This window comes from Sorex araneus, chromosome X (genome assembly GCF_027595985.1).
Source record: "Sorex araneus isolate mSorAra2 chromosome X, mSorAra2.pri, whole genome shotgun sequence".
Taxonomy (NCBI): Eukaryota; Metazoa; Chordata; class Mammalia; order Eulipotyphla; family Soricidae; genus Sorex; species Sorex araneus.
The window spans coordinates 267,858,579-267,879,692 of record NC_073313.1 but is presented as its reverse complement, the minus strand read 5'-3'; the positions used below and the strand labels follow the sequence as shown (position 1 = coordinate 267,879,692).

The 21,114-nt window shown below is 61.5% G+C and overlaps 1 protein-coding gene across 2 annotated transcripts in view; it reads left to right on the top strand.

The window, feature by feature from the left end:
* The first annotated feature begins 1,663 nt into the window (after nt 1-1,663).
* The window catches only part of GDPD5 (glycerophosphodiester phosphodiesterase domain containing 5), a 73,638-nt gene continuing 54,187 nt past the window's right edge, over nt 1,664-21,114 (top strand). The window contains exon 1 of one of the 2 annotated variants that reach the window (XM_055120432.1): nt 1,664-2,305. The gene's annotated coding sequence lies outside the window, so the exon portion shown is untranslated. The remainder of the gene's footprint in view (nt 2,306-21,114) is intronic. The other variant, XM_055120431.1, reaches the window with a different exon arrangement.

Sequence of the window (21,114 nt, the reverse complement as noted above, 5' to 3'; positions counted from 1 at the left end):
TCTTCAGCGCTTGCCTGAGTTCCAGGCTGGGCCTCAGCATAAGCCTGCTGGGTTGCACGACACAGCAAGATCCCACTGGGTCCTGGGCCCTTCGGCAGTGTTCACCCCTCCTATAAGGTCCCCACCCCCAATTTTCTTTTTCCAGTGACTACCGTGTCCCCCCACGACCTTAGGGTTCACCATTGTTCTCCCACTCTGGGTTTTGCTTGAGGTCTCCCCACCTTGAATTCTAATCTGAGCTTCCTGTCAGCCCTTCCGGGCAGCCTCTTTCTAATCCCACAGAGGCTTGGGGACCCCAGAGGTTTTCTTTCAGACTCCCCCACCTTTGCATCTGCTGTGATGATTGTTTGTTTTGGGGGGACACACCCACCAGTACCCAGAAGTCACTGCACTCAGGAATTACTCCTGAAGGGTCAGGGTATGATATGGGGTGACGGAGCACCTGGGGCATCTGTGTGCAAAGCAGCACCCTACCCACTGTGCTATCTCTCCACCCTGTGATTTATTTCTTTTTGGCCCACATTGGAGGTGACCAAGGTTTACTCCTGGCTCTGCAATCAGGATCACCCCTGGCAGTGCTCAGGGGATCAAATGGGGTGTTGGGAATGGAACCCGGGTGGGCCGCAGGCAAGGCAAGCACCCTACCTACCCGCTGCACTATTGCTCCGGCAGCACCTGCTGTTTTGGTTTTTTTTTTTTTTTTTGCCAGGGTCCCCATTTCCTCCATCCTCTGCATCCTGCCCTACGGCCATCCACCAGCAGCAACTTTATTTCCCTTTCACAGAGAAGCCACCAGAGCGGGGATTCAGAGAGGGCGAGCAAGCAGCTCAGAGCCGCCCCGCTCCCTTTAGAATGCGGCTGGAGAGCGACCCCCGGTGCCAGCCGCGCGGTCTGGGCAACACCACTTCTTCCCACTTTGATCTTCATCCCTGAAACGGAGGAAGCGTCTGCCCAGGTTTGTAGCGGGCTGACAAAGAAGTTCACGGACAGGGCTTCCAGCCCTGGGCTCCCGCGGAGACCCCCACCCGGGCGTTCCGGGGTGCCCGCCTCCGCACCCCTGCTATGCGCGCCGTGCTTTCAGGCTGGCACGGCGCAGGCGAGCCGCGAGCGCTGGGTGGAAGAGCCGCTCTTTATTTCCGAAAACTTCCTGAAATCTGAACATCTCACCGCCGCCGACGCTCACGCCCGGGCTCGCAGCCCTGCAGGCGGGGAAGGCGCAAAGGGCCGGGGAGGGCGGCGGTCGCACCATCCCGAGCCCGGGGGACCCCAGTGCCCCGGGCCGCCCCATCGCCCCTCGGGGCTCCTTTCCGCCCCCGCCCCTCTGACGCTCCTCTTCTTCCTCCCCCACCTCCCGTCACCTCGGAGCACGTCCCCCCGCCACCTGCCCTGCCCTGGGCTCCGAGCATCCGGGTCCCCAGGCTACCTTCTCTCCCACCCCACCCGCTCCATTGTCCTCTCCCCAGCCGCACCTCTCCCCGGCCGCCCCGCCCTCCCCGAGGTACAGTTCACATTCCGCAGAGCGCCGCTCTTTCTCCGCTCTCCCATTGGCTCCGCCCGGGTTCGGGGGCGGGACCTGAGGATAGTCCCGCCCGGCGCCCCGCCCCGATCCCGCCCCGCGCCCCGGCCGGGGCGGGTGGGCGTGGCCCGAGGCTCCGCCCCTCCGGGGCGGGGCGGCGCTCGCCGGGGCTCGGGCGCGGGGCGGCGCTGCGCGGCTCGGCTCGGTTCGGGCTGCGGCTCCGGTGGGGGCAGCGGCGGGGATGACAGCGGCCGCGGCGCGCGGCTGAGCGACCGCACAGCGAGCCGGGGCCGGAGGAGGAAGTGAGGGGCGGCTCGGCTCCACTTTCCACTCGGAACCGGGAGGGACTCTCGGCGCCGAGCTCCGCGCCGGGACCCCCATCGGCCCTGCCCTGGTGCACCTGAGAGGAACGCTCTGGACCCACCATACGGCTGGTCCCGGGCGCGCTCGGCCCCGGGCGTGCTGGAGTGAGCGCCCCCAGCCCCCGGCCCGACTGAGTGTGGAGGAGACCGGACTGCCCCTAGCCCTGGCTCCCGAGGTCTGAGCCGGCAGCTGCTCCCGGCCCGGTGCTTGGGACTTGGGACCGTGCAAACGCCCGGCCAGCGCCGGCCCGAGTCCAGCGCCCCGGGAGGGACCTCCAGGTGGGCTGGACAGTCGGGCTGAATCGGACCGGGCTGGTGCTAGTAGCCGAAGCGGCCACCTTCCTGCTGCCCCAGGCGAGGGAGTCAGCGCTGACCCCCGAAGGAAGACGGGCGGCTGTCCCCAGGCCAGCAGCACCCAGAGCCGCAGGTGAGAGGGCGCCGGATGCCGCTGCGGGCGGCCCGACCCCATCCGGGCCGCGCGGGGCCAGATGCGGGCTTGGAAGGGAGGCCGGGACGTGGCCCGGAGGGCACGCGGGAAAGCCGGGGCGGGGGAGGGGGCACTTATTGAGCGCCCATTGTGTGAGGTCCGCGCCCCATTCTTGCACAAACGGTCAGTCCTTGAAGGCTCACTCCTTTAGCTGTGTGAAATAAGCCTCGCGGCGGATTGCCACGGATGCTTACAGACGGAGAAACTGAGTCTCAGTCGGGTGGAGAAGCTCTGTTTTCACGCGGGGGATTTGTCTGGGGATGACTCTGCGGGGCGGGGGCGGGGGTCTAAGGGAGAATACAGAAGGGAAGAAGCAAGAAAGGGAGGAAATGGACAGAGGGGCCATCCCAGCCCTGATGCCCAGGCTGCGGCGCAGAGGGGCAGGGGGGAGGAGGGCTCCTCTGCTCCCCTTCCACTCCATGGCCAAGTCCCCTCCCCAGGGTGACCCAGAGTTAGGGCAGTGGTGGTGAGCACCCCAGTTGTCCAGCATCCCTCCCAGGTGCCGTACAGTGACCCCTGGCTCTGACGGCTGCGAAGGCTCTTTGAGACTCTTCGGGGGTCCTGAGATGCTGCTTCTCTAGTGAGGACTTCAGAGCCAGCTGAGATGAGGCTTAGTCAGCTCAGTGCCTCCCTGTGGGGTGGGAACACTGAGGGTGAGACGCGGGGACCTTGATCAAAGGGCTAAGCCAGAAGACCCCTTAAGAAAATCTTCCCAGGGGCCTGAAAGATAATACAGCAGGTAGGGTGCCACCTTGCACGCATCCAACTGGCTTTGATCTCCTGCACCCCGTGTGGTCCCCCAAGCTCCAAGAGGAGTGATTCCTGAATGCAGAGCCAGGCGTCACCCCTGAGCACCACAGGGCGTGAAACAAAAACTATAAAAGAAAAAGAAAACCTTCCCAGACTCCTTCCCCACAAGCAGCTACTGGGTGGGTGCCTGGGGCTTCCCCACCCCGAAGTGAGGTCAGCCTAGCATGGGTGAAGTTGCCTAGAGACTGGGTGGCTCTTGCTGGGGACCCCGACTGTTCAGTGGCCCCCCTGCAGCCTTTGGACACAAGCTCAAGTTCTGTCCTGTGCCAGCCCGACAGGGGAGCCTCAAGACAGCCCAGGAGGGCAGGGACTCATCAAGGTCTCCGGACTGGGGGCGGGGCGGGGGGGGCTCCAGCTTTGGGGGCATAGTCCAGGTGTCTGGATTCCTAGGTGGCTTCCTTCTGCCCCTCCCGCCCTGGGGGCTGTGCAGGGAAAAGGGCCTTGTGAAAGAGCCTTGGCAGACCTCTCTGGGTTCTTGTTCTGGGTGGGGAAGGGGAGGGGACATGGCCTTAGCTGGTCCTGGTTAACCTCTGATGCACCCCCACTCCTGGGCTCCTGGGCATTGGACGAGGGTGCAGGGTCAGCCGAGGCCTGAAAGCTCAGTCCCAAAGGTGGTCATGGTGGTGGTGGGGAGAATGGGAAGAGAACATGGTGGTGGTGAGGGCTTGGGACCCCCCCCCCCGCCACTGTCCCCATCCATGGAGATTCCAGGGCTCACAATAACCCCTGCGTCTAAACAAAGCTCCTCTTTGATGAAATCATTTCACACCTGTGATCTCATTTCATGGAGCGCTGGAGCAGTCTGGGAGGCTGGCTGGAGGGGGGCACCTGGGACCTCTCAGATGTACCCAGGGCTCCGAGCTGCACCTGTGAAATGGGGTCAAGGCGGTGATGTGTGGCCCGCTCTGGTCACAGGGCATCATGTGGCGCTTGGTCCCTGCTAAAGACTCCGTGGCGTTGGCCTGCAGGACCGGCTTCTTACGAATGGCTAGCCCTGTGAAAACTGGCCGAGATGCGAGCCCACGGGCCGGCGCCTGCGTTTGCCCAGCTGCTCCTGGGGACTGCGTGGTGTGGCCCAGCGGGGCAGTGCGGGGGGTCGGGCAGAGCCGTGCGTTAGGGAGCATTTCACCCCGCGGAGCCCTACTTCTCCATAAACTCAAATCCCGCCTTGCTGTGAGGATTAAATGAGATATAAACATTATCGCCCTGGGCCGCATGGCTCCTTCCTTCCCTATAAGGAGAGGAAGCTTGAGTTTTTGAACAGGAAATCTGGGGAAGTTCTCAGACTTGGCTTAGATTTGAATGCAGGCTACTGTGGCAGACTCCAAGACATGGGGGTGCGGGGACACCTGTGTCAGACACTGTCCTTTGGGATCTGCCTGATGACCCTGGACAGGGGCTCTGAGTTCCCACCCCCACCCCCACCCCCGGCTGTGCTTCCTGCCGGCCTGGGGGAGCTGGTGTGAGTTCCCCTGGACAGGGCCTGGTGAGTAATTTATGGCCCGCTGCGTGTGGGAGGCAGGCTCCGGGGGCGGCAGTGTCCGCTGCACCCCACCGAGGAGCAGGTGGATCCTGGCAGCACGCCAAGTGAGTAGTCTTGGAGATGGAGCTGGGGGAGGGGAGGGGGCAGGAAGAAAGTGACCTATTATCGGCCCTGACTCTCTCTCTCTTTCCCTCTTGGGGAGCCACAGGACATGATGGGAACCAAGCCAGCTGAGCTGGGATCAAACTCTGGGCCTCTGATGCCACATGGGTGGGGTGTGGGGCAGGGCCAGGGTGACAGGGAGAGGCTTTGAGGACCGAGCTGTCTCCCCAAGTGCTTTATCAAGGAGGAGGGGGCGGGACTGGCATTGACGTCCCCGTGCTGGAGAGAGGAGGGTCCAGATGCGAGCGCGTGCAGGCAGGCTGGAGCCCACCAGGGCCACTGACGGGGACGCTGTGGCTGGGACAGGCTGAAGGTGTGGTGAGTGGTCGCTTGTGTAGCACAGCACAGAGCACTTGGGGAGAGGGGCTTTGTGGTGAACATGCTGCCCGCGTTAGGGGCCGGGGTAGTGGAGGGAAAGATGGGAACACTGGGGTGGGAGTTCAGCAGGGGAGGGGAAGGTGAGTGACCAAGGCAAGAGGGCCTGACCAGCAAACAAAATTCACTTTCCTGAGGCCCCATTTCCAGAGAACCCTAGCTCTCTGGGGTTGCTTGGTGCTAGAAAGCTGGAGGCAAGGTCTCCAGATCAGATGTGCAGTCAACGCTTTGCTCAGAGCTGTGCCAAACGGTCCAGGGAAGGGGGGGGTCCTACTGTCAGAACCCCCACCCTTCCATCTTCTCTGCTCACCCCATTCCTGCGCTAGTCTGCCAAGATCCAACTCAGATCATAAACTCCCCCCGAAACTTCCGTGGATTATCCAACCCTGTGGTCCTCCAGCCCCCCCCCGTGCCCCCACACACACCTGCTTCTTTGCTGCTTTAGCACTTACTGGACACCTTCTCCACGGCACCCTGTGGACAGCTTGTAGGGCTCTCCCATGCTCAGCCGTGCTGCAGTGTCCGTCAGCTCCACACCAGGGCCGCCACTAGTTCCCTCAAGACAGACACTTTATTTTATTTTAGTTTTTGCTTTTTTGGGTCACACCCAGCGATGCTCAGGGGTTACTCCTGGCTTTGCACTCAGGAATTACTCCTGGCGGTGCTTGGGGGACCATATGGGATGCCGGGGATCGAACCCGGGTCGGCCGCGTGCAAGGCAAACGCCCTACCCGCTGTGCTATCGCTCCGGCCCCAAGACAGACACTTTAAAGCCCTTTGCACGCACACTTCATTCACAGCTCTGGGAAGTGACCGGGGTCATCACCCAGGATGGCCCGACAAGGTCCCCTGTCGGCCTCGAGAACACAGCGCAAGCCCCAGAGAGGACAGCCCAACCTGGCGCCTGTTTGGTGTTTTGGTTATTGGTTGTTTTTGTTTTGTTTTGTTTTGTTTTGTTTTGTTTTGTTTTGGGCCACGCCCGGAGGTGCTCCGGGGCTACTCCCGATTCTGTGTTCAGGTGGTCACTCCCGGAGCTTCTGCAGGGACCAGGTGGTGCCTGAGGTCGACTGGCCTCCCACATGCACGGCATGCCAGGCTGTGCGTGCGCCCAGCCCTTGAGCTGTCCTGGGAGCTGTCCTGTGGACCGGCTGGCCAGGCGGCTTTTAGCAGCCTCACCCGAGTACCTGGAGAGCACACTGGGTGTAAAACACTTGGAAATGAGTCTTTCCTCAAGGCTCTGGCAGGACAGTGCCCCTGGGCCTGGAAGGAACTGTGGGTGCAGACCCAGACACCCTGACTTTGGGAGAGGGTGAATCAGCCCTTCTCTGTGGTCCTGTCCACCCTCCCCGCCACCTCATGGCCGTGTTGGTGCTCTTGAGTGCCCGCCGTGTTCCGCAGTGTCCTCTGCGAGGTGGCAGAAACCACAGTTCTGGGGTCAGAGGATGTGGTGTGGGCAGTGGTGGCAGCGTTTCTGGCTCGGCTGCTGTCTGGCCCAAGGCCCTGCCCCGCCCAGGAGGGCCGCCAGCAGCCTGCTCATTAGTGGGGCAGAGAAGACCCTGTGATCGGGAGCCGGCTGGGCCGGGCCAGGCTGGCAGAGCTGGAGGCTGGCTGCCCGGCCACGGTGGGGGTCATTGGCAGGGCAGCTGGCAGGGTTGCCACTTCTCCTCCCTTTTCAGCCTCCAGGGCAGTGGCAGGCACCTGCTGGGCACTGGGGCTTTGTAAACCAAGGCTTGCCCTGCTCTGGGAGGCCCGGGAATGCTTTCTCCAGAAGCTTCCGGAACCTCTCGGAATCCCGCTGGTGCACCCACAGCCCTTCTCCATGTGCGTCTGTTTCCCTTGCCAACCTGGCCCGACTAGACCCTTGGCTGTCAGAGCCCCCCAGACCCTGGACCTTAGCAGGGCGCCTGGCATGCAGCAGCCACGCCCTGAGCTGCAGGGAGTCACTCCAGCAGGTGCCTGATCCTCCCCGGGGGGCTGGGGGGCTGTGAGTGTTGGGGGGTGGGGGAGTCCAGGGGAGAGAGGCTAAGGAACCCGGTTGTCCTGGGACCAGGGGGCTCAGTGACACGCCAGTTGAAGGGTCCACTGTGATGCCAGGATGGCGGCGTCCAGGAGGCGGGAGGCTCCCCAGAGGATGGCCCTTTGCCGCCCAGCAGGCCGTGCTCGGTGGGCAGCTGCTGGCAGAGCAGTGAGGGGAGTGGGGGTCCCAGACCTGGCTCCCCTCCTGCCCTGGCAGCTGGAGGGGCGGGGTTAGGGAGCCTTGAGGCCCACCTCCCAGACGCCGGGCAGCCTGGGCAGACACCCTGTGTCAAGCTGGGGCTCCTGTGGTGGCCACCTTGTGGAAGTGCAGCCTGGAGTGAAGAACGAAGCCGCTTTTCCACTCCCTCCAGGGGACCCCCAGACCCTGGGCTGATCTGTATCATCTTTTTGTTTGTTTGGGGGCCACACCCAGCTGTGCCGAGAGGTTCCTCCTGGCTCTGCACTTAGGAATTACTCCTGGTGGTACTCGGGGGACCATATGGGATGTCGGGGATTGAACCCGGGTCGGCCATAGGCAAGGCAAGCACCCTACCCGCTGTACTATTGTTGCTCCTGCCCTTATCGTCTTTTCGTTGTTGTTTGCTTTTGTTTGGGGGGCCACCCCAAGCAGCGTTCAGGGACCACTCCTGGTGGACTCTGAGGACGGTACTGGCTGCTGGGGATCAAACCTAGGTCCACCACATGCACAGAAAGTGCTTTACCTGCTGTTCTATCTTTTTGGCCCCAAGATTTATGCTATCTTTATATCTGGGGAGGCAGCAGGATTTAATCCCAGTTTCATGCTTGCGCTGGGTTCTTTTTAAGCCCTTGAGTTGCCTTCCAGACCCTACCAGCCTGCTTTTGCCACTTATTAGTCAGGTAATTTAGTCTCTGGGCCTTGGTTTCCCCGTCTTTTAAATGGGGACAGTTCTAGAACCTCTTTAATAAGGCTGAGAAGAGGATTTGATGAATTATCCGTGTAAAGTACTCCCACAAAACCCTAACCTGGATAAACACAGATCCTAGAAAGATTCGTTATTAGTTTTGCTTTGGTTTGGGTCGGGGGCCATACCCAGCGATGCTCAGGGCTTACTCCTGGCTCTGCACTCAAGGGTCACTCCTGGCGAGGTTCAGGGGGCCCTATGGGATGGTGGGGATAGAACCTGGGTCAGCTGCATGCCGGGAAAATGCCCTCCCCGCTGTACTATCTCTCTGGGCCTGGAGAAGGTGCCCCGAGCAGCCGGCAGTGTGCTGAGGTAAGGGACAGAGTACAGGGGCTCCGGAAGGCCAGAGAGTGGAAGCCAGGTGACAGCAGCTGCTCTGTGGAGAAGGGGCAGCCGCTGAGGTGGGTGCGTCACAACAGCCAGAACACAGACAAAGGCTTTGCCCCAGAACACAGCGGGGAAGGCCAGGGGCCGGGAAGGAAGGCCTGAGACGCTTCCTGGAGGGGACACCCCCGGCGCCGAGCGGGGATGTCTCAGGAACACCCTCACTGGCCCCCAGCCCCGCGGAGGGCACAGCAGGCCGCGGTGCCTGTCCTGAGGCAGTCCCCATCCTGCCGACCCCCCGGCCGCCTCCGGCCCCATGCTGTCGCCATCTGTGATGTTCCGCTCTGAGGCGGAGGAAGCCAGCAGGCCGGGGAGGAAACGTGGCTGAGGCCTGAGCAGCCGGGCGCTGCCCACGGGGACCAGCCCCGACGTGGGGGAGAACAAACAGGTCTGGCTCGGAGCCCTTTCCTCTCTCGCTCCCCTGCACTCCGCGGGCAGAGGTGGTCTCCCGGCGTTAGCGCGGGGCCTTCAGCCACTGAGCATTCAAGTGGGGGGGCTTGACCAGATGCCGTGAAGGATCTCAAAGGCTCTTGCTCCAGCCACACCAGAAGTCGGGGAGCCCTGGCGTGGCCCGTGGGGCGGCCTTGTGGACGTCACCCCTTCCTTTGTGTGGGGCCTGGTGAAGAGCGCCCCCTCAATACCCCTCCTGGCCCCGAGACCCCCAGCCTGGAGAAGGGTACAGTGGAAAGACGTGGTCGTGGGCACCCGGGCCCTGCTCTGGGGTCTGTGCTGCGCCCCTAGGGTGGCGGAGCTCCCGGCCCGTGAGACCAGGCCCTGGAGATGGGGGCCCAGACACCAGTGCCGGGCCCTGCCCTGTCCCCCTTCTGGCCGAGAGATAAGGCCAGGCGGCAGGCATTCTGTTTTCCTGGTTTCGTGTGAATGGCCAAGGCGTCAGCGTCAGGCCCTCCGAACAATGAAGCCTTGTCTGAGTCGGCCTGTTTGCCCAGCCCGGACGCCCCGCCTGGCCGGCCCACCTGGGCCCAGGAGAGTAGCCCTGGGAGGGCGCAGGGCCCGCGGGGGCCTCTCGCTGCCCCCCTCGCGCGCCCCTAAGGAAGCCAGCTCGATGGAATCATGTCCGGGTGCTTCGCTCAGCTCCCGGCTCGGCCGCTCATGGAGGGAGGCCAGCCGGGGCCCGGGGCGCAGTGCTCCCGGTTCTGTCCTCTGTCAGCCAGGGCAGAGCAGGCACTTCCGGTGGGGCGACTGAGGTGAGGGTGGCTGGAGCACTGGGCCCGGACTGCGAATGGCTGTCCTCCCAAGGGGCTGCATTTGCCTGCTGCCCCTCCTGGGCCCTCAGCAGGGAGAGCGACAGGGTCATCTGCTGCCCCCGCACCTGCCACCCACTGTCTCCCTACTGTCCCCCGCACTGTCTCCCCTCAGTGTCCCTCCCCACACTGTCCCCCTCTCTGTCTCCCCCACTGTCCCCTTCTCTGTCTCCCTCTCTGTCCCCCTCACACTTTCCCCCTCACACTGTCCCCCTCACACTGTCTCCCCCACTGTCCCCCTCTCTGTCCCCCTCACACTGTCCACCTCACACTGTCTCCCCCACTGTCCCCCTCTCTGTCCCCCTCTCTGTCCCCCTCACACTGTCCCCCTCACACTGTCCCCCTCTCTGTCCCCCTCACACTGTCTCCCCTCAGTGTCCCTCCCCACACTGTCCCCCTCTCTGTCTCCCCCACTGTCCCCTTCTCTGTCTCCCCCACTGTCCCCCTCTCTGTCCCCCTCACACTTTCCCCCTCACACTGTCCCCCTCACACTGTCTCCCCCACTGTCCCCCTCTCTGTCCCCCTCACACTGTCCCCCTCACACTGTCCCCCTCTCTGTCCCCCTCACACTGTCCCCCTCACACTGTCTCCCCCACTGTCCCCCTCTCTGTCCCCCTCACACTGTCCACCTCACACTGTCTCCCCCACTGTCCCCCTCTCTGTCCCCCTCACACTGTCCCCCTCACACTGTCCCCCTCACACTGTCCCCCTCTCTGTCCCCCTCACACTGTCTCCCCTCAGTGTCCCTCCCCACACTGTCCCCCTCTCTGTCTCCCCCACTGTCCCCTTCTCTGTCTCCCCCACTGTCCCCCTCTCTGTCCCCCTCACACTTTCCACCTCACACTGTCTCCCCCACTGTCCCCCTCTCTGTCCCCCTCACACTGTCTCCCCCTCTGTCCCCCTCACACTGTCCACCTCACACTGTCTCCCCCACTGTCCCCTCTCTGTCCCCCTCTCTGTCCCCCTCACACTGTCTCCCCTCAGTGTCCCTCCCCACACTGTCCCCCTCTCTGTCTCCCCCACTGTCCCCTTCTCTGTCTCCCCCACTGTCCCCCTCTCTGTCCCCCTCACACTGTCCACCTCACACTGTCTCCCCCACTGTCCCCCTCTCTGTCCCCCTCACACTGTCCCCCTCACACTGTCCCCCTCTCTGTCCCCCTCACACTGTCTCCCCCTCTGTCCCCCTCACACTGTCCACCTCACACTGTCTCCCCCACTGTCCCCTCTCTGTCCCCCTCTCTGTCCCCCTCACACTGTCCCCCTCACACTGTCCCCCTCTCTGTCCCCCTCACACTGTCCCCCTCACACTGTCTCCCCTCAGTGTCCCTCCCCACACTGTCCCCCTCTCTGTCTCCCCCACTGTCCCCTTCTCTGTCTCCCCCACTGTCCCCCTCTCTGTCCCCCTCACACTGTCCACCTCACACTGTCTCCCCCACTGTCCCCCTCTCTGTCCCCCTCACACTGTCCCCCTCACACTGTCCCCCTCTCTGTCCCCCTCACACTGTCTCCCCCTCTGTCCCCCTCACACTGTCCACCTCACACTGTCTCCCCCACTGTCCCCTCTCTGTCCCCCTCTCTGTCCCCCTCACACTGTCCCCCTCACACTGTCCCCCTCTCTGTCCCCCTCACACTGTCCCCCTCACACTGTCTCCCCTCAGTGTCCCTCCCCACACTGTCCCCCTCTCTGTCTCCCCCACTGTCCCCTTCTCTGTCTCCCCCACTGTCTCCCTCTCTGTCCCCCTCACACTGTCCACCTCACACTGTCTCCCCCACTGTCCCCCGCTCTGTCTCCCCACACTGTCCCCCGCTCTGTCTCCCCCACTGTCCCCTCTCTGTCCCTCTCACTCTGTCCCCCTCACCCTGTCCCCCTCACACTGTCTCCCCACACTATCCCTGTCTCCCCCACTGTCCCCCTCACACTGTCCCCCGCTCTGTCTCCCCCACTGTCCCCTCTCTGTCCCCCTCACACTGTCCCCCTCACACTGTCTCCCCACACTGTCCCCCTCTCTGTCTCCCCCACTGTCATCCTCTCTGTCCCCCTCACACTGTCCCCCTCACACAGTCTTCCCCCACTGTACCCATCTCTGTCCCCCTCACACTGTCCCCCTCTCTGTCTCCCCATCTGTCTCCCCTCACACTGTGTCCCCCACACCACCCGCCCACACTGTCCCCCCATACCTGCCGGCCCTACCCTGCTGTCTGCTCACCACTTGTCCTGTGCAGATGCATCGAGGCTCCCAGGTTCTGGGGTGACGGGGACAGGGGACCTCACCAGCACAGCCCAGAGTGTCCCGGCCCGGCTCTTCCTCTGCCGGCAGAGAGGTCTGTGCACCCCTGAAGTACGCTCAGCCTGGAACAGTGACCACCCAGGGCAGCGGGACAAGGGGCCAAAGTGTAGCCCGGCTCAGGGCCTGGGCCCCCAGGTGGGAGGCCTCGGGTTCAATCCCGGGGCCGCGGGGAGGAGGCGGCGGCAGCGGTGGGGACACCTCTGTGGCTGTGTTAGGCAGCCAGTCACCGCCGCAGAGGGATCCGTGGTGCCCCACTCCCTTCTCTGCCTTGCTAGCGCTGCCGCTACACCCCTTGGAGAAGGTGCCCAGGTCCCACCAAGCCTTAGCCTCGCTCTGTCCCGGGGTTCTCAGAAGACTCAGAGCCGTACCTTGGGCTGTCCCACTGTCCGAGAGGGGCTCCCCAACCTGGGCCGGGGCGTGGCCATGAGGGAGCTGGGTGGTGTTTAGAATGAGTCCTGAAGACAGGGTAGGACCTCCGCGGTCTGCAGTGGACAGGACAGCTCGGGCCTTCCAGAAATGGGAGGAGTAGGTGGGGATAAGGCGCTGGCCCGGGGCCTCTGGACAGCAGGGGTCACGGGAGAGTGTTCTGGGCTGAGGCGGACCGGACGGAGGGTCCCGGGAAGCTGAGGTAAAGGGCGTGTGGGGCCAGCAGGCCTTGCAGAGAGGTCTGGAATCAACTCTCCTGGGGGGCCGTGTGGTGAGGGGGCGGGGAGAGGGGGGTGTGGGAGGACACGGGGTTCTCGCCGAGCAGGACGCCTGTGGGGAGAGAAAGGAAGATGTGTGGGGTGCCCTGCAGAGGAAGCCCAGGTCCTCCCCGTCGGAAGGCCTCGGGGCCCGGCCTGTTCCTCCGATGGGACTGTCTGAGGGGCTGGCAGGTGTCTGTGGCAGGCATGGCGCCCGCCTCGCCGAGGCCCCTCCCTGTCCGCCTGCTTTGAAGCCTGACTCTGGCCTCTTTGGAGTCCTGCTTTGAAGACGTTGCGCAAGTTACCGCACTTCTCTGGGCCTCAGTTACTCAACCTGCAGCTGAACTCAGCCAGCTCGGTCGCCCCGACCTCCCCTCTCCCACCCAGAGTCGGCTTTCAGCCCTCCTCAGCCGGGTGGTGGCTGGCCTGAGGTCCCACGGCCTGGCCATACTGACCCAGGCTGGCCCTGCTCTGTGGCTGCCCAGGAGGAGAGGGGCCCCCATGCCAAGTGCTCCTGAGTGACGCGGGCAGCGCAGCATGTGTGACCCCAGCTCCTGTGTCCGGGCAGCTCTGGCCTCTGCTTTTGCTGCTTTCTGGCTGTTTTTGTCCGAATAAACCTTCGTGTGCGCGCGTGCAGACACAAGCCTTTCCTGACTTGCTGCTCTGCGAGTTCAGAACTGAGAAATAGAATAGCCGGGCTCTTTAGAATCCATTCATTCATTCATTCATCCCATCATCCATTCATTCGTTCATTCTAACCGGCCATTGCTGGTCCGGGTCTTGCTCGGGATTCATTGCGCCCACCCATTTGCCTGTCCTAATCGAGGCCCTTGCAGTGGCTGTCCGTCTGTCGGGCCTCTCCCCGCCGGCAGTGCACGCAGGGGAAGGATGGGGCATACCATGAATGCCGGGACAGGGCTCTGCAGCTCATAACCTGCCTCACTGGCGTTACTGCCCTGACCCTTCTCAGCAGCCCTGGCCAGAGAGGGGCTGCACAGTGTGAAGGTCCCTGCCCTGTGGCCCGCGGCCAGCACCAGATGGCAGCAGGGACCCCTGCCCAGCCCGCCGAGCTCTGTCCACAGGCTGCACTGCTCCATCACCTTCCTCTTCTGCACCAGGGGCTGAGGGGGGGCAGCTTAGTCCCACTTGCCCCCCGAAGACTGTCAGCCTTAGGAGGTGTGGCCTGATGTCAGTCACAGGACTCGGCCAGCAGAGGACTTGACTCGCTGGCCTGTCCACTCCCTATGGTGGGCACTGAGCCCCCTCATTTCCTGTAATGGAAACGTGTCAGGGAGGAAATAAACCCTCTATCTTGCTAGGCCCGAGTTCCTGGAAGATAACTAAGTTGACACGAGCAAGGAAAAAGCCTTATTCTTTAAATTTTTTATTATTTTTTTGCATTGTTGCAAAACAAACAAACAAACAAAAACCACTGTTATTTTGGAATTCCCAGGTCTCTTCATTTTTTCAGTTCAAAATAACCAGTCTGTGGTCAGAGCGATACTACAGGTAGGGCAGGTCGGGTACTTGCTTTGCACACGGCCCACCTGGGTTTGATCCCCAGCATCCCGTATGGTCCCCTGAGCACCAGCAGGCGTGATCCCTGAGTGCAGAGCCAGGAGTAACCCCTGAGAATCGCTAAGCTTGGCCCCCCAAATCTAAAACAAACAAACAGACAAGCAATCTTTGGTTTTGACCAGCCGGTGCTCAGGTGTGACGTGGCAGTTGCCTTTGGCCCCCACAGGTGTGACGTGCTGGGCTTTCAGCACCTTGGTGTGGGCTGGAGTCTCCCAAGCAGCAGGCTTGCAGGCCATCCTCGCCCAGCTCGATGGACAGCCAGCGCTCAGACCTCCTTTCCCTCCAGCCGGAGCTGGCTTCGGCTTCGTGGCCCGGCTGTTTGCATTTTGAAGGCACATCCTTTCGGAGTCCCAGGAAGAGGATTGGGGATGCTGGTGGCATGCAGGGTGGTGGGGGGAGGCTGGGGGAGATCATTTTGTTCTTCCTTCCACCAGAGGACATGTCTCAGACATCTTCTGTGCCTGGGCACAGAGCCAGCTTTTGGAAATGCCAAGATGCGTCTGAGAACCTTCCATTCCACTGCCCTGCACCCACTGAGGGGTTTATTTTTATTTTTTTCAAAAAGGACAAATACCAGCCTTTACAGGATGAGGTGATTTGTCTAATTGGTCTGGGGTTCATGAGGGAGTTGGGGTGGGGTGAGGGTGCTGAAGCTCAGTGGCCAGTTCCGGCAACACTTAGCCCAGTGAGCAGGCAGGTATTGAACGGGAAGTCAGGAGTGTGGGGGAGGCTTGCAGAGAAGGGAGCCGTCCCCCAGGAAGGCAGGAGACGTGGGCCAGGCTGCCCACAAGGGCAGGGGTGAGTGAGGCGGGCGGGAGCTAGGGCCGGTCAGGCGCTGACCAGATGCTAGGGACATTGGGCAATAACAAAGGGGCAGAGGTCACGTCTGCAGGATACTCTAAGGAGCCCAGGTCTTGGGGGCCGAGGGAGGAAAGAGGGGGCCGTTGGAGACAGGACAAGGCTGGTTGGGCCAGATCACCAGGGTCCCCAACAGCCACTGAGTGGGCCCCACGCCAGGGCGCGCCTGGAGGCCCCGAGCCACGTGACACTCATCCCGGTGTCCCCAGCATCTGGCTGGAGCCCAGACGTCAAGGCCCGGCCAGGCGCTCACATGGGACCTTGACAAGCCCTTGGCCTCCCGGCACTGCCCTGTGCGCCGGCACATTCCTGGGTCCTGAAGGGCCCTCCGGCATTCCTGGCCTGCCAGCAGGCCCAGAACCAGACGCAGACTGCCCCACCCTGGTCGCCCGGGCTACCAGGCTGGGCCTGCTGCTGGGTGGAGGCCGGGCTGCCCCCGGTAGAATGTGCCCCTCTTTACTCTTCCCCAGAGGTTGGCCTTCCGAGAACACGGAGCCCTATGACCTTCTCCCTGTGGTCTTCTCGGGCCCCAGAGGGGGCTGTTGCATACCAGTGGTTTGGTGTAGACAGGAAGTTCTGCTGCCCTCTCTGCGGAAGTGGGCAAGTCACTTAACCTCTCAGCCTCAGTTTCCTCTGCCGTAAAATGGGAACAATAGCAACTTCCACGTGGCGCTTTTGCAAAGATGCCATTTGTGAAAGTGTCTCATAAACTGGTTTATCTCACATACTGGAAACAATTTTGCTTATTAACTGTATTTTGTATTTTTGGCTGGAGTGATAGCACAGCGGGTAGAGCATTTGCCTTGCATGTGCTGGGGTTTGATTCCTCCATCCCTCGCTGAGAGCCCGGCAAGCTACCAAAAGTATCCTGCCCGCACGGCAGAGCCTGGCAAACTACCCATGGTGTATTCAATATGCCAAAAACAGTAACAAGTCTCACAGTGGAGATGTTACTGGTGCCCACTCGAGCAAATCAATGAGCAATGGGATGACAGGGCTATATACAGTGCTAAATACAGTGCAGTGCTACAACTATATTTATTTGGGAAATAGACAGTGGATAAAATACTTGCCTTGCACGGGCTGTCTGTCCCTGGTTTGATGCCTGGGAATACATATCCCGAGCATTGAACCACCAGGAGAGATTCCTGAGCACAGAGTCCGGAGTAAGCCCTAAGCACTACAGAGCAACCCTCCAACTCAGCTGGGAGTAGCCCTCAAGAACCACCAGGGGGGCTGGAGGGATAGCACAGCGGGTAGGGCATTTGCCTTGCACGCGGCCGACCCGGGTTTGATTCCCATCATCCCATATGGTCCCCTGAGCACCGCCAGGAACAATTCCTGAGTCCATGATCCAGGAGTAACTCCTGAGCATTGCCAGGTGTGACGCAAGGAGAGAGAGAGGGAGAGAGAGAGAGAGAGAGAGAGAGAGAAAGAGAACTTTCTCTGGGGTCTGGAGGTATGGTTCGGTAGCACAACACTTGACTTGTGTCCTGGAATTGTTCCTCAGCACTGCGAAATTAATGATTATACGGATCTTTTGTTTGTTTCTTGGTTTTGGTTTTAGATCCACAGGAGCAGTGATGCTTGGGGGATACACCAACCTGGGTGCTGGGGGGTCAAACCAGGGCCTCAGGCATGCAGCTCAGGGCACGCATGAGCAACAGCTCTGCACCATCCCCTGTATCCTGGGGCGGGTCTCCCCACACTGAGAGCATCGGCCTTGCACGAGGTCAACCGGTTTTGGTCCAGTAACAGTAATATTTATTGGGGAGTCAGAGTGATGGTACAGTGGGTAAGGCACTTCACTTGCATATGACTGACCCGAGTTCGATCCTCTGCACCCCATATGGTTTCCTGAGCCCCGCCAGGTGTGCCCCCACCCCCACATTTTTTTTTTTTTACTTTGCCTAGTTTCCATGCATTTCTCCTGGGCCTCTGGCCCCCTCACCCGTTTCTGGAGCTGTTCCCTGGGGCTGCCCACTGTTCGCCACGCCAGCTTGTTTGTCTGAAACGGTTCATTCTGGCCAAAGCAGCCGAACCCATGAATTATGTACCTGTTGCAGGCACAACTCTGGGCCATGTGTTGGCATGCTTCCATTTCAGTGTGGGGAGACCCGCCCCAGGACATGGTGTGGCCACCACCCCTTCTCCACTCCCAGGGACCCTCAGTGGTGGGTCCATCTCTGGGGTTCGTGTTGGGGGGAACAGTGTCAGCCTGTGCTGCTCTTCGTGGGTTGGGGCAGAGCAAGGCAGTCGCCCCTTAACCTCCCACTTCCCATGTGGTGCCTGGAGGTGTCGGGGCCAGCGTGCGAGTACTTAGACCTCTGATGAGGACCCAGCTCTGTTTCACTAGGGACTGAGGGCCCCTCAAAGCAGGCCAAAGTGCTGTGTCAAAGCCATCCCTCCTAGGGTGGGGACAGGGCTGGGTTGTGCCCCACATTCCTTCCCCTGTGACCTGCAGTGGTAGGCGTGGGGACTCGGTGGGGTGGTCCGGGGGGAGCAGGAGATCCTGGGGGGGCAGGATGAACATCAGCAGCTCATTGAACAGGAGCCTGTGGACCGCAGCCTTAGCGCCCGAGCTTGGGCCTCACAGCTGCCTCCTGCACGACTCCCCTGGGTCTGTGCCATCTGCCCTGGCAATGGGTGGCAGGGCCTCCGCTGTGAAACTGAGCCTGGGCCAACCTCAAAGGGCTGCTGGAAGGTCAGAGCAGACCCGCCCAAGTGTGCGGCAGCTGGGGGTGCCGGGCATAGAGCAGACTGCACGTTTGCCCGGGGTAAAGAGACCGGTGGTCTTAGATATTTCATCTGTGGTCCTTCCTTCCTTCCTTCCTTCCTTCCTTCCTTCCTTCCTTCCTTCCTTCCTTCCTTCCTTCCTTCCTTCCTTCCTTCCTTCCTTCCTTCCTTCCTTCCTTCCTTCCTTCCTTTCTTCCTCGATCCTTCCCTCCCTCCTCCCTCCCTCCCCTCCTCTCTTCCCTTCCTCCTTCCCTCCTTCCCTCCCTCCCTCCCTCCTTCCCTCCTTCCCTCCTTCCTTCCCTCCTTCCCTCCTTCCTTCCCTTCTTCCCTCCTTCCTTCCCTTCTTCCCTCCTTCCCTCCCTCCCTCCCTCCCTCCTTCCCTTATTCCCTCCTTTCTTCCTTCCTTCTTTCCTTCCTTCCTTCCTTCCTTCCTTCCTTCCTTCCTTCCTTCCTTCCTTCCTTCCTTCCTTCCTTCCTTCTTTCCTTCCTTTCTTCTGCTTTTGGGCCACACCTGGCAGTGCTCAGGAGTCCCCCCTGATGGTGCTAAGGACACTGATACCAGGGATGGAAGCCAGGCCTCCCCCCTGCCACGGCATGCTCAGCCCTTTGAGCCTCTCCCCGTCCCAGCAAGCTGTGGTCTTCTTCAGCAGAAAGGGAGCCTTCTGTTCCGGCTCCTTGCAGTGCTCGATGCCCACAGACACCACCTCACTGAAGGCCACCAGCAGAGGAGCCTCCCAGGAACAAGCTGCAGGGGCACCTCCCCCTGCGCCCTGGGCTGAGGCCTGTGCCTGCATATGGGTCGGGAACTCGGTGAAAGGGAGGCCATGTGTGCCTGGGTGCCAGGCCTGTGAGCCTCAGCTGGCTGGCCCGGAGCCCAGGACTGGGATCCCCACTTTGGTGCTCTGAGTCTTGCCCCTTTGATGACCCTATGTGACCGTGACTGTGCTTGGGGGCCGAGAAGGTCCTGTGCCCAGCAGCCAAAGGGGCCATCCAAAGAAGGAGCAGGGGCTGGAGCGAGAGCACGGCAGGTAAGGCATTGGCCTTGCACGAGGTCAACCTGGTTTCCATCCCCGTCATCCCCTGTGGTCCCCGAGCACCACCAGGAGTAATTCCTGAGTACAGAGCCAGGAGTAACCGCTGAGCATCGCCGGCTGTGGCCCAAAAGGCAAAAACAAAGAAAGAGCAAAGGCAGAGAGCTGGCCGGGAGATGGGGGATTGGAGATGCCGGCGTAAAGCTTCCCCAGCTGGGGGACACAGCTGCCAGCTTCTGCCCGGGACCTTGAACACCTCGTGTTTTGGTCTCTGAAATGAGATGTGGGTCACTGAGGGTCAGGGCGGGAGTGCCAGGGATCTCACCTGAGTTGACCGCAGGCAAGACAAGCCCCTGAACTGTCTGTCTCCTCGGTCCCATGTACTGGCCTTTAAATTTGATTTCTGGGGGCTGGAGCAATAGCACAGCGGGTAGGGTGATTGCCTTGCATGCAACCGATCCGGGTTTGATTCCCAGCATCCCATATGGTTCCCTGAGCACTGCCAGGAGTAATTCCTGAGTGTAGAGCCAGGAGTAACCCCTGTGCATTGCCGGGTGTGATACAAAAAGCAATATATATATATATGTATATATATATATATATATATATATAAAATTTCTTGCTCCCTTCTTGTTACCATGATGCTGACACAGCTCACCAGGGCTGCTCCCTGGGGGGTCACATGCACTTAGTTGTAGGGTCAGAGGTCACAGCAGTGTCACCGGGAGCACACTCCATGGGCGGGGTGAGGGGCAGGAGGTGGTAGTACTGAGGATGGTACTTGTGACCTCCCATTAGCAAGGTGGACGAGTTGCCCGGGCACTGGCCCTGGGATCCTCCCTGGGCAGAACCTGCCAGGTAGCAGGGGGCCTGGCTGACCTCAGCCGAGTCCCCGGGCGGAACATATCCTGCATGTAGACCTCCCACCGAGCCATGCCCTCTGCCTCTGGGGAAAGGTCACACACGACACACCAGCCCAGCCCTGGGGCCTGGCTGGCATCGCAGAACCCAGGGCCGAGAGCCAGACAGTCTTTGGGACGCAGTGGGTCATGGAGCCTGAGAATCTTGGCCCTGCAAGAGGAAGGCTTTGGGGAGGGGGGCTGGGGGGCGCAGACTGGACCTAAAAGTGACATTAGCAGCCAAGGACCATCTGCCTGGACAGTCTCTGGTTCCTGGGCTCACTCTGCAGTCCCTGGTGTGGACCTCAGGCTACGGGATGCCACACGTCTGCCCTGACCTGCTGTGGTCACTGAGGACCTCTCCGCCTGCCAGCCCCCATGGGGGGTTGGGCTGAAGGCCCAGAGGCCCACTGGGAGGAAGCAGCCCCATCGCTAAGAATGGAAGCCTTTGTGCGCTCCAGCCTCCCAGCCGGCCCCCGAGCCTTATTAACCAGGATCTGGGGCTTCCCTGTGTGGGGGGACAGCCAGGGTCAAGGGACAGCGTGGCTGTCCGGGTACTGGCACCAGCTTCTCTCTCCTTTCCATGTGAGGATCGTTTGATTTCTTTCCATCGAGTGAACCGCCTTGCTCACCCCTGGTCCCCCCGGGCCTGCCTGGGCCGCCGCACCCAGGGGTCCTGGGGGAAAATCTCTTCTGGGAACAGTTCAGACAAACAAAGCGGCCTCAGAGAGGAACACGCAGGTCCATGCGGACGGCTCTGTCTGGGCGGAGAGGGCAAGGTGGGTGCTGTACTGAGTCCCCGCGGCATGCCGGGTTGGGGGCTCTGTGTTCTCTGCCTTTGCACCCTGTGTATAGACCGGGAGAGGACACGTTCCGCCTGACCATGCAGACAGGGACCCAGGGACCCAGCCCATACTCAGTCAGGCTGGGATGTCACGCCTGTTCCCGTCCTTCTGGGGACAAAGGAGTCCAGGGGCTGAGGGCCGAGCTGGGCCGCAGAGGGTCCTGGTTTCCCAGCGGGAAGTGAACTTGCCCTTGGCCCCAGGAGTGGCTGCTCCAGACAGCCTGAAGCAGGAGAGGCCATGTTTCGGGGGGAGAGGCTTACGGTCCTTTGGCAAACAGAGGCAGAACCTTTCTGTTGGTGTTGGAATGAGCCCAGACCCCGGGGGTCCGGATTCCCCTCCGGAGGGGGCCAGAGGCCACAGGGGGCAGGAGCATGACGTCACAGCCGCTACTCTGG